The 20,865-nt window shown below is 39.2% G+C and overlaps 1 non-coding gene across 1 annotated transcript; it reads left to right on the plus strand.

Annotated features, from left to right (window-relative positions):
* Window positions 1–16,685: 16,685 nt before the first annotated feature.
* LOC117274424 (small nucleolar RNA R71) lies at window positions 16,686–16,792 on the plus strand. Its single transcript, XR_004504525.1, has one exon. It is a non-coding gene; the product is annotated as a small nucleolar RNA R71 (small nucleolar RNA).
* Window positions 16,793–20,865: the final 4,073 nt, after the last annotated feature.

Raw genomic sequence — 20,865 nt, forward strand, 5'->3', positions numbered from 1 at the left:
CTATAATAATAAAGTATGTTGCAGGCGGGCAGCCCCGATCCACACTCATCCTTACAAATCAGGCCCTCGGCCTCACTCAGTCATAAATATGCTGTAGGCAGGCAGCCCCGATCCTCACTCATCCTCACAAATCAGGCCCTCGGCCTCACTCAGTCATAAACCTCTCAAGCCACTCGGGCATTTCAGTAAAACAGGGCATTCGGCCCAAAACAACATTTATATGCATCAAAATAGAGTCATAAAACTGAGTTATGTGGTAAACAAGTATAAACATGATTGAGTATAGATTTTCAATCGAAAACAGTGAGAGGATGGTAAGAAACAACCCCTAAGGGTCCAAATAGCATTGGCACAAGGCCCAAACATGGCATTCAGCCCAATTTACAGAAATTCTTTCTAAAACATATAAGTATCAAATGGTTTCAACAAAGTATGCAACTTTACAGTTGCTACCGGACGGACCAAGTCATAATTTCCCAATAGTGCATGCCCACATGCCCGTCACCTAGCATGTGCGTCACTTCAAAATAGTAGAATGATACAAAATTCGGGGTTTCATACCCTCAGGGCCAGATTTACAATCGTTACTTACCTCAAACCGCGAAATTCTTATTCTGCAATGTCCTTTCCTCGTGAATTGGTCTCCAAATGCCTCGAATCTGGTCATAAATAATTCGTTTCAGCCAATAAAATTCATTGGAATTAATTCCACAAGATAATAATGATTTTCCATAGAAATCCGAAAATTAGCTCAAAAATTGCCTGTGGGGCCCACGTCTCGGAACTCGACAAAAGTTACAAAATTCGGAAGCCCATTCAACCACGAGTCTAACCATACCAATTTTACCAAAATCCGACCCCAACTCGACCCTCAAATCTTCAATTTAAACCAAGAGGGTTTTCAAATTTTCCCAACTCGATTCACCAATTAAATGATAAAAACAACCATGGATTCGGGTAATTTAACCAATATTGAGTTAAGAACACTTACCCCGTTGTTTCCTCTTAAAATCACCCAAAAATTGCCTCACTTCCGAGCTCCAAATCGCCAAAAACTGAAAATGGGACGAAGTCCCATTTTCAGAACTTAAACTCACTGCCCAGACTTTTCTTCTTCGTGAACGCGGTCAATGCCTCGCGTTCGCGAAGCACAAAATAGCTCCCGTCCAAATTCCTCCTTTGCGAACGTGACATCACCCTCGCGTTCGCGAAGCACAAAAATGTCTCTGCCTCAATGCCTTCTATGCGAACGCGTTCAACCCATCGCGAACTCGATGCTTCGTTCCCTCTCACTACGCGAACATGACACCCCCCCCCCTACGCGAACGCGTAGACCAATTGCTTGAGGTCTTCGGCTGCTTCCTCTCTTCTTCGCGAACGCGTAACACCTCTCGGGTTCGCGATGCACACCAAGTCCACCCTTCGCGAATGCGTGCTTCTCTTCACGAACGCGAAGAGCAAATATGCCAGCCTCTCAGTTCCTCTTCGCGAACGCGAGGCTCCACTTGCGAATGCGATGAAGGAAACGAGATGGTGCATCAGAAAAATTCCAGCAGAGTTCCAAATCACAAATCCAACCCGTTAACCATCCAAAACTCACCCGAGCCCCTCGGGACCTCAACCAAATATACCAACAAGTCCTAAAACATCGTACGGACTTAGTAGAACCCTCAAATTACCTCAAACAACACTAAAATCATGAATTACACCCCAATTCAAGCCTAATGAACTTTGAAATTTTTAATTTCTACAAACAACTCCGGAGCCTATCAAATCACGTCCGATTGATCTCAAATTTTGCACACAAGTCATAAATGACATAACAGAGGTATTCCAATTTTCATAATCAGATTCCGACCCCGATATCAAAAAGTCAACCCCCCGGTCAAACTTCTCAAAAATAAAACGTTCGGCATTTCATGCTTAATTCCTCTACGGACTTCCAAATAATATTCCGGACATGCTTCTAAGCCCAAAATCACCATATGGGGCTGTTGGAATTATCAGAATTCGAATCCGAGATCGTTTACATATAGGTCCATATCCGGTCCACTTTTCTAACTCAAATTTTTAATTATGAGACTAAGTGTCTCATTTCACTCCGAGTTCCTCCCGGACCCGAACCAACTAACCCGATATAACATAATATAGCTGAATAACACAAAAGAAGTAGAAATGGGAAAATGGAGCTATAACTCCCGAAACGACCGGTCGGGTCGTTACAGTAACGCAACAAGGAACAACACCCCCTTTAAACACAAGTTCAATTAAAATAAAGTAATGACTTTTGATAACTTCAATTCCAATTAATTGTTTTAGGGACAACCTCGATAGTGAAAGTTCTTCCATAAAATGGCAAACTTTAGGCTAACAATAAAAGAGATGGCACGAATTAGTACTACATCTAAATGCATGAGAATAACCGGACAACAAAAGGATATCATGTGATGATAAATTTCAACTAAGAGTAGCTCCACAATAAAAGAAATCACATAATGATAAAAGTGATAACAACTCCAAATAAAGCATATAAGAGCAAACTCGGCAAGTAAAGAATGTGACATGTAACGACAAATTCAAATAAAGCATGTGATAGTTGACACAACGAATAAAAAATATAACATGTGCAAACAATTCCAAATAAGTACTTGAAAGATGCCTAAGAGTCTAAACCGGTTAATTTTCACATATAAGCCCCAGTACGTATTCGTCACCTCGCGTATATGTCTTTCACATGACACAAATAGCACAAACGACTCAATCCTAAGGGTTAGTTCCCCCATACGAAGTTAGGCACGATACTTACCTCAAAGAAGCTAAACCGATACTCTAAAATGACCTTCTCATGTGAAACAATCTCCGGACGGCTCAAATCTAGCCAAAATAACTTAATATCATAAATAAAAACCATAGGAAACAATTTCGGATAATAAAGTTTCGATCTTTAATGAAACATAAAAGGTCAACCCTGGGCCCGCACCTCGGAACTCGATAAAAATCACAAAATCCTAACATCCATTCCGATACAAGTCCAACCATACAAAAATTATCCCATTCCGACATCAAATCACCCTTCAAATCATCATTTTACATTTTTGAAAGTTTATACAAAAATTCTCATTTTCTCCCATTCAAATCACTAATTTAATGTTAAAAACAAATATGGAATCATGGAATATAATCAAATCTGGATAAAGAACACTTACCCCAATCCAACACGTGAATAACCTTTCAAAATTCGGTCAAATCCGAGGTGTACAACTCAACATATGATAAAATGGCCAAACCCTCGAATTATAAACAGTCTGCCAGAGATTCCGCTTTTGGGGACCAAGAAGCGCACCTGTGAGCCCGCATTTGCGAGCGATGACTCGCATCTGCAAAAATAGCTTACCATACAAGGATCTACATTTGCGGAAAATCAGTCGCACCTGCAACAGCGCAGAAGCGGCCTTCCTCGCACCTGCGACACAATACACGCAAATGTGACGATCGCCCCCGCGATCCTTCACTCGTAGAAGCGAAACTCCCGCCCAGGCCCCTACATCACAAAAGAGACACAAAGTTCGCGGAAGCAATCCCGCACCTGCACTCCAAAATGCACAGATGCGACACACCATAAGCAGACCTGCCCAAAAATATGAAAAACATCTGAAACTTGTCTAAAACACCGGGGACCCCGTCCAAACATACCAACAAGTTCCATAATATAAAGCGGACCTGCTCGAGGCCTAAAATTACATCAAATAACATCAAAACTACGAATCGCGCCTCAAATCGAACTTAATGAACTTATGAACTTTTAACCTCTACAAGTTGTGCCGAAACATATCAAATCAACCCGGAATAACGTCAAATTTTGCATGCAAGTTCCATATGATATAACGGAGCTATAACAACTCCCGAAATCAAAATCCGAACCCGATATCAACAAAGTCAACTCGCGGTCAAATCTATCAACCTTCCAAACATTCAACTTTTCTAAATTTTGCCAAAATGCATCAAATTAACCTCCGGACCTCCAAATACAAATCCGGACACACGCCTAAGTCCAATCACTATACGAAGCTATTGTAATCATCAAAATAATATTCCGGAGTCATCTACATAAAAGTCAAACTCCGGCCAACTCTAATCGTTTAAGCTTCCAAAATAAGAATCATCCTTCCGAATCCTGAATCATTTGGAAACTGAACCCGACCACACACGTAAGTCATAATACATTATACGAAGCTTCCCGATACCTTAAGCCACCGAACAAGACGCTAATTCTTGAAACGGCCGGTTGGGTCGTTACAAAAATATTTTTGTTGTACAATAACTTGGATATTAACTAGATCAATTACTTAAGCAATTTTATTATGCAAATTTATACGGGCTTATAAGGCGCCATTTCTTCACCCTCAATGGATACATGTAGGAAAATGTAGTTCTGAGTTTAATGTCGCCAGCTCGAATTATTTTCTGCATGATTCTTCATTTAATTAGAGTAACTGATGGTTGTATCTCAAATTGCCCTCCAAAATATAATTTTAGTCTGTGACCATTTACTTTAAACTTGTCTCCACCACTAATCTTCTGAATCTCAATAGCACCATATGAAAAAACATTTGTAACAATGTAAGGACCTGTCCATCTAGATTTTAATTTTTTAGGGAATAGCCTGAGTCGACTATTGTAAAGAAGTACTTTATCTCCAATTTTGAAACTCTTTTGTTAGATCAAATTGTCATGCCATATTTAAATTTTTTCTTTGAAAATTCTAGCATTTTCATAGGCTTCCAACCTCAACTCTTCTAATTCATTAACTTGAAAAAACCTTTTTTTACCAGCAGAGGTCAAATCAAAGTTTAGTGCTTCTAATGCCAAAAACGTTTTGTGTTCTAATTCAACTGGCAAATGACAAGCTTTTCCAAAGACTAGTCTATATGGGGATTTTCCAATCGGCGTTTTGAACGTCGTTTGGTAATCCCATAATGTATCATCTAATTTTAAAGACCAGAATTTCCTAGAAATTTCAACTTTCTTCTCAAGAATTTTTCTTAACTCGCGGTTAAACTTCAGCTTGCCCTTGAGATTGAGCATGATATGGTGTTCCTATTTTATGAGTCACACCATATTTTGATAGCAAAGTAGAGAATTGCCTATTCATGAAATGAGTTCCTTGGTCACTAATGATGATTCGGCGTACCAAATCTAGTAAAACTATTCTTTCTAAGAAACTTGTACATTGTACGAGCATTATTCTTTCTTGTGGAAATTGCTTCAACCTATCTTGACACATAATCCCCGGCCACAAGAATATATTCAAAAGAGTGAGAAGAAGGAAAAGGTCCCATGAAATCTATTCCCCAAACATCAAATATTTCACATACCTGTATCAATTGCAATGGAATTTCATCTCTCTTAGTGGTTTTACCTATTCTCTGACACCTATCACATTATACAACGTATATTCGGGCATCTTTGAAGAGTGTCGGCCAGAAGAATCCAGCTTCCAAAACCTTAAAAGTTATTCGATTTGTTGCATAAAAACCTCCAATTGCTCCATCATGGCAGTGATATAAAATTTTGGTCATCTCTTCTTCAGGTACACATCTTCTAATGATATTCTGCACAAAATTTAAACAAGTAAGGTTCATTCTATAGATAATACTTAGCATCAGATATATGTTTTTTCCTTTGTTGGTACGAGAGATCTTGGGATGTGCACTTTCCAACCAAGTAGTTTGCAATATCTGCAAACCAGGGTGGTTGAGTCACTACTGAGTTGATTGAAAAAATATGTCCATCAGAAAATTCTTCCTTTATCTCACTGAACTCAAAGGGAGAATTTTCTAATCTAGATAAATGGTCAGTTACCTGATTCTCTGTCCTTTTTTTTAATCTTTTATCACAAGATCAAAATCTTGCATAAGTAAACTCCATCTTAACAATCTAGTTCTAGCATCTTTCTTTGCCAAGAGGTATTTCAAAGCTGCACGATCAGTGAAAACAGTGACCTTGGTTCCTATCAAATATGAATAAAAATTATCAAATGCAAATACTATTGATACTAACTCTTTTTCTGTTGTGGCATAATTCAGTTGAGCCTCATTCATTGTTCTACTAGCATAGTAAATGGGACGAAAACTCTTATCCTTTCTCTGGCCTAAAATAACTCCTACTGCTATATCACTAGCATCACACATAACCTCAAAAGGTTGATTCCAGTCAGGGGATATAACTACAAGGGAAGTTGATAACTTTTCCTTAAGGGTCTCAAATGAATCTAGGCAATCACCTGAAAAATTAAACTTAGTATCTTTCATCATGAGATCTTTGAAAAGTCTTTTATGAACCGTTTGAAAAAACTTGCATGACCTAGAAAGCTTCTAATGCCTTTAACAGTTGTGGGAGGGGGTAATCCTGCTATAAGATTAATTTTAGCATTATCAACTTCTATGCCTTTAGCAGTGAATTTATGTCCTAAAATAATTACCTCAGTAACCATAAAATGACATTTTTTCCAATTAAGAATCAAGTTCATCTTTTCACATCTCTCAAGAACTAAAGTCAAGTGATACAGACAATCCTCAAATGTCTTTCTAAATGGTGTAAAATCATCCATAAAAATCTCGAGAAATTTCTTGGTCATGTCAGAGAAAATAGCTGACATGCAACAGTGAAATATAGCAGGGGCATTGCCCAAACCAAATGGCATTCTCCTATAAGCATATGTTCCATGAGGACATGTGAAGGTTGTATTATCATGATCTTCTAGTGCAAGTGGTATCTGGTTATACCCTGAATAGCCATCAAGAAAACAATAAAACCCATATCCTACAAGTCTTTCCAACATTTGATCAATAAATGGCAAAAGAAGATGATATTTTCTAGTAGCATCATTAAGATGTCTTTGGCACTCCCTAAATAAATTGCAAAGGAAGATGATCAATACAAACTCACCGTTCTGTGACAGTCCTAGTAATGAGTTCATTATTTTTATTTTTAATAATTTCCATACCTCTTTTCTTTGGCACTACTTAAACAGGACTTACCCAAGGACTGTCTGAAATAGGATAAATGATACCTGCCGCCAGAAGTTTTACATTCTCCTTTTTACCACTTCTTGTGTTACTGGATTCAATCTCCTTTGGGGTTGGACTATTGGCCCGTAGCAATCCTCCATGAGGAATATGTGAGTACAAACAGCTGGATTAATCCCTTTGATATCTGCTATAGTCCACCCTAAGGCTCCTTTGTGTCTTTTCAAGACTTCAATTAATCTTTCTTCTTGTTCTGCAGTCAAAGAAGATTAAATAATTACTAGACATTGTTTTTTCTCAAGATAACCATATTTTAAATGAGATGGGAGAATTTTGAGTTCGATATTTGGTTGAACTTCTTCTGGTTGCATCTCTTGATCCTCAGAATCTTTTTCCAATATTCCAGCTTCTCTTCTGATGGTGGGATCATCATCCTGTATGGTGCTTGATTTGGCCAAGCATCTTTCCATTGAGTTTGAAATTAATTGATCATCTCTAAATTCATTTATAAGATAACTAATCATGCAATTGAAAAGCATGAAGATGATGATTCATCTCCTAAAAATCTTATTATCTTTTGCATGTCAAAAATGACCCTTTCTTCATTAACTCTAAGAATTAGTTGTCCTTGACTGAAATATATAATTGCTCTACCTGCAGCAAGAAATGGTCTACCCTAATTAATTGGTTCATAAAGGCACTCTTTCATTTCAAGCACTATGAAATCTACAGGGAAAACAAATTTATCTATTTTTACAAGTACATTTTCAATTATTCCCTTAGGTTTCTTAGTACTTTGATCTGCAAACTAAAGAGAGAAACCTATATCTTTCAACTCACCAAGATTTAATTTTCTAGAAATAGAAAATGGCATAAAGTTTATTGAAGCTCCAGAATCGCAGAGTGCTTTTTCAAAATACATTCCGCCCAAAGTGCATGAAATTGTAATGGCATTGATTGTTATGACGATTTGTGCGTTGTTATCGCACCGTGTTTGTGTAATGGTAGGATGCGTGTCTATGCGTCGAAGTAGTGAATGACTTGGAAAAGAGGTTTACTCAATACATGATTCAGAGATCCAATATTTTATTTCTGGCGAAGCAAAGGCAATCGGACTATGAATGTTCAAGTTTGGATTGACGGAGTAACGAGACTTGGTATTTTGAGCATGGTGGAATTTTCGTCTGTGATGTGGTGTCGTCGCCCTGGATTGAATGTGTTATGTTCGCCGGTGTTATGTTCTTCATCAATTTGCCTTCGGGTAGGGTGGTGTGAAACAGTGCCGGGGAAGCGGCTGTTAGAGATCGCAGTGTGCGGTGGTTCAGGACTTAATCGGTGGTCCGGGTGTTGAGGGCTCAAGGAAGATGATCTTTGGGGAGGTTTAAAGTTGGTAGCGATCTATTGGTTCAAGTGCTACAGAGATAGATATTGAGTTAAGGCAACAACTGGGTAGCGAAGGATGAGGAAGGACATGTGAGAGGTGTCTTGCTGTAGTTAAATTTCTAGAAGGCCAAGTATGAGAAACAGAAGTCGGGTAGTCGCTTAAAGGAGAGGGTTTGACCAAAGTGGGAGAGTGGTAGGGTAGCATATGGGTTCTGTGATAGGATAGCTACACGTCTTGAGGAAAGTTTAGAGTGATTTGGGATTCATGATGGATAGTGACCAGGTCTATGGGCTTAATTTGGAATATTGACTACTATAAGGAGGAAGGTTGGATACGACGGAAAGGAGTTGCTTGATATGAAAAAGGATACAACATGACTTTGGATAGGGATATATTGTCGCATGTTTAGTTGATGTCAATGGGTAGTGAATGGGCTTGTACATATGGTGAATGAGCACGAACTCGGGAGGGTTTATTGGTTTCGTAGTAATTGTACTCGGTGCAGCACTGTTGGGAGATGTCGGCATGTAATTTCCATAGGTGGGTTATCTCCTGTGAGCAGGTTAGCGGTCGTGTGGTGTTGGCGAAGCCTCTATGAAGGATTTTACTGGCTATCCAGTAAGATGTCGAATATGTAAATGTGGCTAGTGATTCAGAGCGTTCATGAGATGGTTAACATAAGGATTTTGAGGAATTTGGCGGGTCGATTGCGTAAGGTCATGTCAGTAAGGAAGAAGGAATAATCTTGGTAGGTTCCAAGGTCATGTAATGGTAGCTTCAAGCTTAAGTGGGAGAGCCCCACCGCCTATAATTTGATTGCATGGTTATCTACTTATGAGGGTTTCGGTTAGCAGCATATTGATAGGTTACTAAGACTAAGGAAAGAAAACATCAGTGGCAATTTGAGCAAAGGATTTGAGGAATGTACTCTATAATTGGCCTTATCGATTCATGTTCAGGCTTTGGGAAGACTCAGGATTTATGCTTCATGTAGAGGTGAATTACAAGGAACGTGATTCAGCCGGGTGAATCTTTGAGAGGGTGTTCATATGCTAGTAGGGCATTAGAGTTTGATTATATTCGGGACCAAATCAGAGTGGGTGACTCTCATCAACGGTCCTAGCGGATTCAAAGGATAAAGTATGGTGCCTAAAGATTTTGAGTCTGTAGTGTGGCTAAGTATCGAGCTTTTGTAGTGGGTTATGAAAGGGGCTTAGAGTGTTCCATGTTATGTTTGGTCTGTTGTGTAGCATTGGAGGAATGAGGGAAGGTAACTTCGGATCTATGGAGGGATTTATCAGAATAAGTATACCAGTTGAAGATGCGAGTGCCGCACAAGGAGGGTATGAGATAGTTCATGGGTTTTAGGGACAGAGTGGTCTCGTGAAATAAGGTCACTCGGGATGAGTGCGGATTTGAGTTCGTTATATTTGAATGGAGCTACTGATATTCCTAAGGCAAGTACAGAGTAAATTAGAAGAAGTCGGATTCGGTTAGCAATGGTTGAATTGGCATGATGGTGGCAATGATCAGTTCCTTCAGAGTGTTAAGTATACATGTGATTTGTGGAAGTACGTGCGAGGTTTGACGACCATCGTAATTGATCTTATTTGGAGGCATGCGAGTATTATGGCATGTTATGTGTAGATGGAGCCCGGAAGAATTATGGTGGTTTAGACCACCACGCGAGGTTTGTATTTTCTGCGGTTATGGGAATTCAGTCACGTGGGGCAATGACTCTCCTGAAATGAGTTAAGTGAAAAGTTTCTATATGATGAAGTGTGTACCCTATTAGTGGTTCGGGAGTTATGATGAAATTCTTGTACTCTTGCGTATTGGCATGATTAGGTGCAGTGAGTAGCATGAGAATTGGAAGTTGAGGATCAAGGTTGCGATTCAGTGTTGACAAGAATGTCACGAGCTCAGATGATCAGGGAGGAATTAAGATGTTTAGAGTGAGCTGGTATTATCTTTAGCGTCATCTGAGATCGGTGTCCTGTGTAAGAGGCTTGGTGTACTGAATTGCTGCTTCTTGATTTGCTTTACAGCATTAGTGTGGCCGGTGGTATGGATGTGCAGACTTGTTACCTGGTGCGGAAGGCCGTGGGAGAGTATCCCACGGGAAGATTGAATAAGTGTGACATGTAGTCACTTGATTGATTAAAGATTGGAACCAAGTATGGCGATTTGGTACTATCGCTAATGTGAGAGTTTAGGCCTGAAAGGCGCTTTATTCAGTTCGTTATGAATTGTGAAAGTTTGTTCCAAATTTTACGGTTGTTCTTATGCATCATGGGAAAAAGGGTTGTTGTGGATCCTTGAAAGGTTATTAGCTAGTGCAGTACGATCAGAATCGACTTGAGGTCTGTGGATGGATCTAAATGTAAATGTGGGCTCTATATCAGGCCGGATGTGTTCATTTTAGCATAGCGCTGTTTTCGGAGGGGTTTTCGGGCCTTGGATGTTATTTCTGTTGCCGGCCTTTTCGTGTAGTCTCTATTGTGCCATATGGGTTGTGAGGCGTTTTGTGAGGCGGTTTGATTATTCGCACTCATATTGAGATCCCGTATAGTTTGTGGTGTTATATGAGCAGGATGGTTCTCGAGATGCAGGTCATTTTTTGCACCTTAGTTGTGCTTGAGTTTTATAGCGTATGACGCTACCCGTCTCCCCAGGATTTGTATTATGCACTTGGCGTGCTTATGGTTGATATTTGGGCATTTTGTGAGTATAAGCATTTCTTTTGATTATCATGTGTGGATCGGGTGGCACGCCGCCACAGGTATATGGTTGGATCGGGTGGCACACCGCCACAGGTATATGGTTGGATCGGGTGGCGCGCCGCCACGGATATGTTGTTTGGATTGGGTGGCATGCCGCCACAGGTATCATGATTGGATCGGGTTGCACGTGCAACAGTATCATATGTGGATCAGGTTACACGCCGCAACCGTGTGATGTTGAGCACAGTTCCCTATATCTATTCTTGTGTGTTTTGTCCCGCATTTTCTGAGAAAGATTCATGACACCTTTTCGGTTGTTTAATTAGTTACGTGGGTTGAGAAGTTCTTTCCATAGTTCGTTCTCCTTATGTACCACATTCGAGTTTGTGGATTGTTGGCACATAGTGGCATAATATGAGACCTTTGGTGATGTTTGTGGTGGCTTATTGCCGGAACAACTTGTACTGGGTGAGACGCGATTTTTGGGCCTGGGATCAGTGTGATCAGATTTATATGAAGCATATTAGAGAGCAAATATCGTTATTTGGTTCATAATAAGGTAATGATTCTAGTCAAGCGAAGAAACCCAATGATTTGTTGACTCGGCAGTGGGTTATGAATTTCTGCACATCTCTTCTGTCATGGTAGCATTTCAAGAGTTGGAACAGGACTTATACGTGTCATGAAGTGTATTGTAGGCATCAAATTCGTCAAATTTCGGCCATTATTATCGGAGGATGTTATTATGGTCATGTGAATTATGCGGTTCATGGTAAGAATTTAGTAAGGGTACACAATCGTGTTTGGTTCAGTGTGTAGTGATTGATACGGTGTTCGTATGATGGAAACAGGCCTGGTGGAGAATTCTGTATGTTGGAATTTGACTCTAAGACTTACTTGACTAAATAAAGAGGAAGCTTTTCAGGTTTGCTCGAGCAAATGTTCTCAACTGGGTTATAGTAGCACGGGTAGGAGCACGAGGTGTTAATCACTGATTTCAGACAACTCTAGAGCAGTTCTTAGCACGTTTGCGGATGAACGTATGTTTAAGTAGGAGAGAATGTAATGACCCGATCGGTCGTTTTGAGATCTAGCACGTCATTCAGCTGTTTGAGACCCCGAGCAGCTTCACTTTAGGTATTATGACTTGTGCGCATAGTCGGAATTGCATTTCGGGAAGTTCGGAGTTGATTTGGAAAGAAAATTCTAATTTCGGAAGCTTTAAGTTGGGAGAATTGACTAAGTTTTGATTTTTGAGGAAACGACCTCGGAATCGGGATTGGAAGGTTCCAACAGGTTCGTATGATGATTTTATACTTGGGCGTAGGCCGGGATGAGGTTTTGGATGACCCAGGAGCGTTTCGGCGCCTATTGTGGAAAGTTGGCATTTTGGAAGAATTTCATAAATTTGGGTTGAAGTGCATTTCAATGATATCGAAGTCCGTTTGGGATTCCGAGTCTGGGAATAGCTCCGTATGATGATTCCGGTCTTAGGAACGCGTCCGAAAGTGGATTTGGAGGTCCGTAGGTCATTTTGGGGTCATTTAGGCGAAAGTTGGAAATTTGGATAATTTTAAGAAGTTTGACCGGGAGTGGACTTTTGATGTCGGAGTCGGATTCCAATTCTGGAAGTTGGAATAGGTCTGTAATGTCGAATGTGACTTGTGTGCGAAATTTGAGGTCAATCGGACGTGATTTGATAGGTTTCGGCATCGATTGTAGAAGTTTGAAGTTTCAAACTTCATTAAGTTTGAATTGGAGGGTGATTCATGTTTTTAATGTTGTTTGATGTGAATTGGAGGCTCGACTAAGTTCGTAATGTGATTTGGGACGTGTTGGTATAATTGGTTGAGGTCCCGAGGGGCCTCGGGTGGATTCCGGAGGGTTAACGGATTGAATTTGGCCTTATGAAGGTGCTGAGGCTGCTGTCTTTTGGTGTAACCGTACCTGCGAGGTTAGGGCCACAGGTGCGGAGCCGTAGAAGCGGCCATGAGGGTCGCAGAAGCGGCTTAGGAGCCGGTGATGGAACTTCGGAGCGAGGTAAGTCTCTTTTCTAACCTTGTAAGAGGGATTAACCCCATAGGTGAATTAAGTTAATATGTGCTATTATTTGTGGGCGTTACGTACGTACGAGGTGACGAGAGTCCGTTTGTAGCAACTATTATGCTTAAGTCTGGGTAGTCTAGGACCCAAATTATGTTGTACTTGCGATGTTTGCAACCTTATTGTTAATTTAAATTGCTTAAATCATATTGAACTTGGTAAAGGAATTGTTTTTTAAAAAAAGGTTAAACTTTGTTTTCTTGACCGTTAAATGAAAATTGGCATTTCCTTGGATAATTGCTCCGTAATGAATTCATGATTTGCCTGTTTGCATGTGTTTTTCTTTTGTGGAGTGGGCCAAATGCCTCGACAGATTAAATATATATATTTATGGTTCATGTCGCTCGACCCTCGGCAGTACACAGTTTAAATATTATGTTGGCTCGGGCCGTACGACCTCGGCATGATTTGTGCATGATTGAATTGGTTGCTTTGAAATTTTCGATAATTAATATTGCTTCATTGTCCAGAGATACAAATTGATAAACGATGAAAAATAAATTTGGAAATTTCTTATGAACAAAAGAACTGTTTACATATTTTATGATATTGAACTTACAGTCGTTCTACGTAATCCATGCCTAATTATATCATTGATATTTTATTTATATCCTATAGTAAGTGTCAAAGTCGACCCCTCGTTACTACTTCTTCGAGGTTAGGCAGGATACTTACTGGGTACGCGTTGATTTACGTACTCATACTACACTTGCTGCATATTTTTGTGTAGGTGCGTATATGTCTAGAGGCCTTGTGGGCGAAGAGGCGCGGTTATTGCGAGGATTTAGGTGAGATGCATTCTATGTTACGAGTCCGCAGCCAGCAGAGTCTCCTTCAACAACAACAATAACAACAACAACAATCCAGTAAAATCCCACTAATAGGGTCTGGGGAGGGTAGTGTGCACGCAGACCTTATCTCTACCCCAAAGGAGTAGAGAGGTTGTTTCCGAAAGACCCTCGGCTTAAGAAAATAAAAAGACAAAAGGACAAAAGGAGACAATATTAGTACCACCACAGCAATCATAGGAAAAATAGGAAAATCATGAAATACAGAAGAAAGATGCAAAGCAAAAGCGATAGCTAGTAAATAGGACATGCACTGAAAAGAGAAGTAGTAAAACACAACATTGTCACTAGCTATCTTAGACAAAAACCCTACCTGGCTAGTCCTACAATGGTACGAAGTAAGTCAAGACTCAACTACATCCTAACCTACAACTCTAATACTCGACCTCCACATCTTCCTATCAAGCGTCATGTCCTCGGAAATCTGGACCTCGCCATATCCTATCTGATCACCTCTCCCTAATACTTCTTAGGCCGCCCTCTACCGCTTCTCATTCCCTCTACAACCAGCTGCTCACACCTCTGTACCGGAGCATCTGGCCTTCTCCTTTGAACATGTCTGAACCATCTAAGCCTCGCTTCCCGCATCTTGTCATCAATGGGAGCCACATGCACCTTCTCCCAAATAATATCATTCCTAATCTTATCTATCCTAGTGTGCCTGCATATCCGCCTCAACATCCTTATTTCTGCTACTTTCATCTTCTGGATATGTGAGTTCTTAACGGGCCAACACTCAGCCCCATACATCATGGCCGGTCTAACCACCGCTTTATAGAACTTACCTTTGAGTATTGGTGGCACTCTTTTGTCACACATGACTCCATATGTTAACCTCCACTTCATCCATCCTACCCCAATATGGTGTGTGACATCCTCGTCGATCTCCCCTCCTCCTGGATAATCGAACCAAGGTACTTAAAGCTACTTCTACTCGGGGTGACCTGTGATTCAAGCCTCACATCCACGCCCACTTCCCCCGGCTCAGTGTTGAATTTACACTTCGGGTATTCCGTCTTCGTCCTGCTCAGCTTGAAACCCTTAGACCCAAGAGACTGTCTCCAAACCTCCAGCCTCTCGTTAACACCGGCTCGCGACTCATCAATCAGAACTATGCCATCGGCGAATAGCATGCACCATGGCACCTCCCATTGAATATGGTATGTTAACCCGTCGATCACCAGGACGAATAAGAAGGGATTGAGCACAGAACCTTGGTGTAACCCCATTACAACCGAAAAATGCTCAGAGTCGCCTCCTACTGTCCTAACCCGGGTCTTAGCCCCATCATACATGTCCTTAATCGCCATAATGTAGGGAACCGACACACCTTTTGCCTCCAGGCATCTCCAGAGAACTTCTCTTGGAACCTTGTCATATGCTTTCTCTAGGTCAATAAAGACCATGTGCAGATCCTTCTTCCTCTCTCTATACAGTTCCACCAGCCTCCTAACAAGATGTATAGCTTCTGTAGTCGAACAACCCGGCATAAACCCGAACTGGTTATCGGATACAGACACTATCATCCTCACCCTCACTTCAACTACCCTCTCCCACACTTTCATAGTATGACTCAGTAATTTGATACCCCTATAATTGTTACAACTCTGGATATCACCTTTGTTCTTATACAATGGGACCACCGTACTCTACTCCACTCATCCGGCATCCTCTTCGCCTTAAAAATAATATTAAACAACCTAGTCAACCACTCCAAACCTGCTCTCCCCACACATTTCCAAAATTCCACCGGAATCTCGTCTGGCCCGATCGCTCTGCCCCTACTCATCTAACGCATAGCTCTCACGACCTCCTCAACCTCGATATGCCTACAGTACCCAAAGTCACGGTGACTCTCGGAATGCTCCAATTTGCCTAGCACAATATTCCGATCCCCTTCTTCATTCAGAAGTTTATGAAAGTAAGTCTGCCCTCTCCTCTTAATCTGGGCATCTTCCATTAATACTCTACCATCTTCGTCCTTGATGTATCTCACTTGGTCCAAATCCCGAGCCTTCCTCTCTCTCAACTTGGCCAGCCGGAATAACTTCATCTCCCCGCCTTTTTTACCCAGTTCCTCATACATACGACTATAAGCTGCAGTCTTAGCCTTTGTGACCGCCAGCTTAGCCTCTTTCCTAGCTGTCTTATACCTCTCCATGCAGTCTTGCCTCTCCTCCTCATCTATGCTCCCTACTAACTTCAGGTACGCCGCCTTCTTCACTTTCACTTTACCTTGAACCACTTCATTCCACCACCAGATTGATACTGAGTCTCCTTCAGAGTATTTATATTTCTCCTGTCCGAATTTGTATTCCGGACAAATATTGTATTTTATTTTACATTCTTAGTTGAGGCTCATGCACTTGTGACACAGGTTTTGGGGTGGTTATGGGTTGTCCTGTATTGAAATTGTTAAAAATATTATTATTTATTTTGTAAATTCCATATTATACTATTTAATTGAAGGAAATATGATTTCAGAAATATTAAAATGAGAACCAAATTAAGTATTTATCTTTGGGTTTCCTGACAACGGGATCCGGCGCCATCACGACCCTAAATGGATTTTGGATCGTGACAATGCATGTGTTCTAGAATATCATGGTGCGGGCATTTTCTTAACATTGCTTTTAATCTTTTCCAAACTTGATAAACTAACTCAGTATCAGTCAGTAAGAAATTAGATATGTCTTGCCTTAACTTTGTTGTTGTTGCAGGAGAAAAATATTTATTCAAAAACTTCTGAGCCATCTGGTCTCATGTGGTAATTGAACCTTGAGGCAAACTTCGCAACCACGTCTTGGCATCTCCTTTTAAAGAAAAAGGAAATAGCCTTAACTTGATTGCTTCAGGAGGAACTCCATTTATACTTAGCATTTTCAACAAGTTCTAGAAAATTAATTAAATAATTGTGTGGATATATCTTCACTTGAATCTCGTGTGAAGAAACAAGATTGTTGAATTGTTTGAATTAGGCCGATCCTGATTTCAAAGTTGTTGGCTGCTACTAGGGATTTTCTGATACTAGATTCACAGTTAAAGCGGTCAGACCCAGTATAATCCCTTAGGATTCCGTTTGATGGTCTTGGCACCACTGATCTTCTAAATGGACTGGTGGTGGTACTTTAGGTGGATTGGTATCTTCTACTCCCTAGTTTTTCATTCCTTCACAAGCTATGCTCTGAGAAGATGATGTTTGATCTTTCCCGCGTAATTGAAGAGATCTTTCAATTTCAGGATCATAACGCATCGACTCTTTTGTAGAAGAGCGGGTCATAAACTAAATGAAAATTTTAAAGTAAAGAAAATTAAAGCCCTTTTTTAAAGACAATTAAACTTAATTCCTAAAATAATAGTAGCACTAAAAGAAAATAGTAAAAGAAAAATAGTTGTAGTGATTAGGACACTTAGTGATAATAAATATATCAATAGTAAAGGAAAAGATAGCTGGTACTAATACTATGGTACAGCGATGAAAGTACTATGATGTGAAGTAGCTGACAATAGTATAAGAATTATAGATATACACGTTAATTATAGCTACACACGTTAATGATAAAAACAGTAGGTAATAGTTATAAGAATGAGAAAGGAAAAACAAACTTTTATATTACTAAGAAAAACGCTAGAATGGATATAATAGCAATAGTTATAGTATTATTTAGTAGGTGGTGATAATACTAACAAAAATAAAGATAACAATACATATAATAATAAATTCTTAAATTAATAATAAAATTTTTAATTTGAAGTAGATGTATGCCAATCCCCGACAACGACACCAAAATTTGACGAGCTCTTAGTGCATAGGAAATATTCGCTCGTTCATCGTCAAATTCTAGTATAATTTAAGATACCATCCCACGGAAATTGAAAAATCTATGCTACAAATTGTAATATTTTAGCTACTATTTAAGAGAACCAAATTGATGAAAAGAGAGTAGTATTTTAAATTTGTAAATTACTTAAACAAAAAAAACTTCTGAAAAATTTCTATTTAAAAAGTGTTGGAGATCAATGAATTCACTTGAAGATATTTTTATAATGAAATCTCAATTTCTACATATATTACACTAATGGATAATTTTTTATTGCTAATATAATTATACTTTGTTCACTAGAAAGTAAACAATTAATAATACTCCTTGAGATTATATTATTAACTGACTTATGACTAGTGACGATAACACCGAAATATATGTCTTGCATGAATTATTCCAAGAAGTAATAAAGACCTCTTGAAATTATCTTTACGAAGAAATCAATGATATTGCTTATAACAAATCCTTCGTGAGAACTAAAATTGAAGTAAGCAAAAAGAATTGGAATGTTAGATTGCTGAAAATTACCCTCTATCTACTATTCACACTAGTCAATATGTATCTATTTTGCTTCGCGAGAATTACAAAATCAATATAAGTAATTTTAAAAATAATTAGATAGATGTGATTTGGGAAAATTTTCCGAAAAGTTTTTATGTGAAAAATGGATTAAAATGTGAATTAGAGCTTTAAAACTCGATTGAGTTTTACTTTTGTAAATATTTTGAGCAAACGAACTCGGATCAGTGTTTTGACAGTTTCGTAGGTCCGTATCGTGATTTGGGACTTAGACGTATGCCCGAAATCAAATTTCGAGGTCCCTAACCCGAGATATAAAATTTTGATGAAAACTTAAAGGGTTTTAAAAGCTTAAGTCAAATAGTGACCGGATGTCGAATTATGTACAAACGACCCCGAAATAGAATTTTGATGATTCCAACAGCTCTGTATGGTGATTTTGGACTTAGGAGCGTGATCGAAATTTTATTTGGAAGTCCGTAGTGAAATTAGGCTTGAAATGGCTAAAACAGGAATTTAAGTTTGGAAGTTTGACCGGGGAGTTGAGTTTTTGATATCGGAATCAGGATCCAGTTCCAAAAATTTTCATAGCTCTGTTATGTCATTTAAGTCTGTTGCGGCGTGCGACCCGATCTTTCAATATTGACTTTTTAATAAGTCTGTTGCGGCGTGCAACCCGATCCTCCAATATTGACCTTTAATAAGTCTGTTGCGGCGTGCAACCCGATCCTCCAATATTGACTTTTAATAAGTCTGTTGCGGCGTGCAACCCGATCCTCCAATATTTTCATTTACCAATCAATTCTTATAGAAGAAATTCCCCAATAAACGCAATAATTAATATAAAAATCATAAGACAACAAGCATACAATAATTATGATTTAATTATGAAGCAACCAATGACAAATAACAATTATTATGGAAATCAGGGAGCAAATAGGCAGTTTATTATTTAATATGCTAAATGTCAAATAATAATTAAGGTACATAATTCAAATAACATGTAACAATTAATGCAGGAATTCAAGAATTAATATTTGACAAAGAATGAAAGAGAAATAATTATTATAATAATTAATTTATGATTAAAAATTATTTATGATTTTTCAAGTAAGCAGGCAAATAATTAATTTGACGACGTATAAACACTCGTCACCTCGGCTATACGTCGTTTACATGCAATTCACATAACAAACAATCTAAGGGTTCTATTCCCTCAAGTCAAGGTTAACCCCGACACTTACCTCGCTTTGCAAATTTCAATCAATTATTCAACCACAGCTTTTTCTTTTAAATTTGCCTCCGAAAGCTTCAAATCTATTCAAAAACAATTCAATATATTCAATACTAATCATAGGAATTAATTTCATATGAATTTCTAAATTTTTCGGATAAAAATCTGAAATTCATTAAAATATTCGGCAGTAGGACCCACGTCTCAAATCCCGGAAACACTCACGAAATTCGAACACCCGTTCTGATACAAGTTCAACCATACCAAATTTGTCCAATTCCGATATCAAATGGACCTTCAAATCTAAATTTTTCGTTTTTGAAAAGTTTTACAAAAATTTCAATTTCTTCCATCTAAATCCGAAATAAATGATGAATTTAGACATGGATTTGTGAAATATAATCACTTTTGGTTATAGAACACTTACCCAATCCAAAGTCGTGAAAATCCCCCTTGAAATCGCCCAAATCCGAGACTCAAAACTCAAAAATGAGTAAAAATGGCTAAGATCAGATTTTATGTATTCTGCCCAGCATTTTCGCATCTGCGGTGCTTGGGCTCGCACATGCGAGCTCGCATATGCGAGAAAAATCTCGCATCTGCGAATAGGGCCTGCCAGGCGAGGTTCCTTATCTGCGGACAAAATGTCCCACCTGCGACGTCCGCTTCTGCGCAAAAGGACCGCATCTGCGATGGAAGTCTCGCTTCTACGAGCTCTCACCTATGGTCAAAATTTCGCAGGTGCGATTATTCCAGAACCCAAATTTCAGATTTTTGCTTAAGTCCAATTCTTGTTCCGATTTCAATCTGTTTTACTCTCGGGGTACTCGGGACCCCGCTCGAATATACCAACAAGTCCCGTAACATAATACGAATTGGCTCGGGGTCTAAAATCACATCAAACAATACTGAAATTACAATTCACACCCCGATTCGAACTTTGAGTTTTAAACTTTTAATTTGCAAATCTCGTGCCAAAATATATTAAATGAATCCGGAATGACTTTAAATTTGGCACACAAGTCATAAATGATATAACGGAGCTGTTCAAATTTCCAGAATCGAATTCCGGCTCCGATATCAAAAAGTCAACCCCGTGGTCAAACTTGGAATATATAGCCTTTAAATTGCTAGTTCCGTCAAATGGTCATAACTTGAGCTAGGGACCTCCAAATTAAATTTCGGGCATACGCCCAAGTCCC

The sequence above is a fragment of the Nicotiana tomentosiformis genome, chromosome 1, assembly GCF_000390325.3.
Source record: "Nicotiana tomentosiformis chromosome 1, ASM39032v3, whole genome shotgun sequence".
NCBI classification, from domain to species: Eukaryota; Viridiplantae; Streptophyta; class Magnoliopsida; order Solanales; family Solanaceae; genus Nicotiana; species Nicotiana tomentosiformis.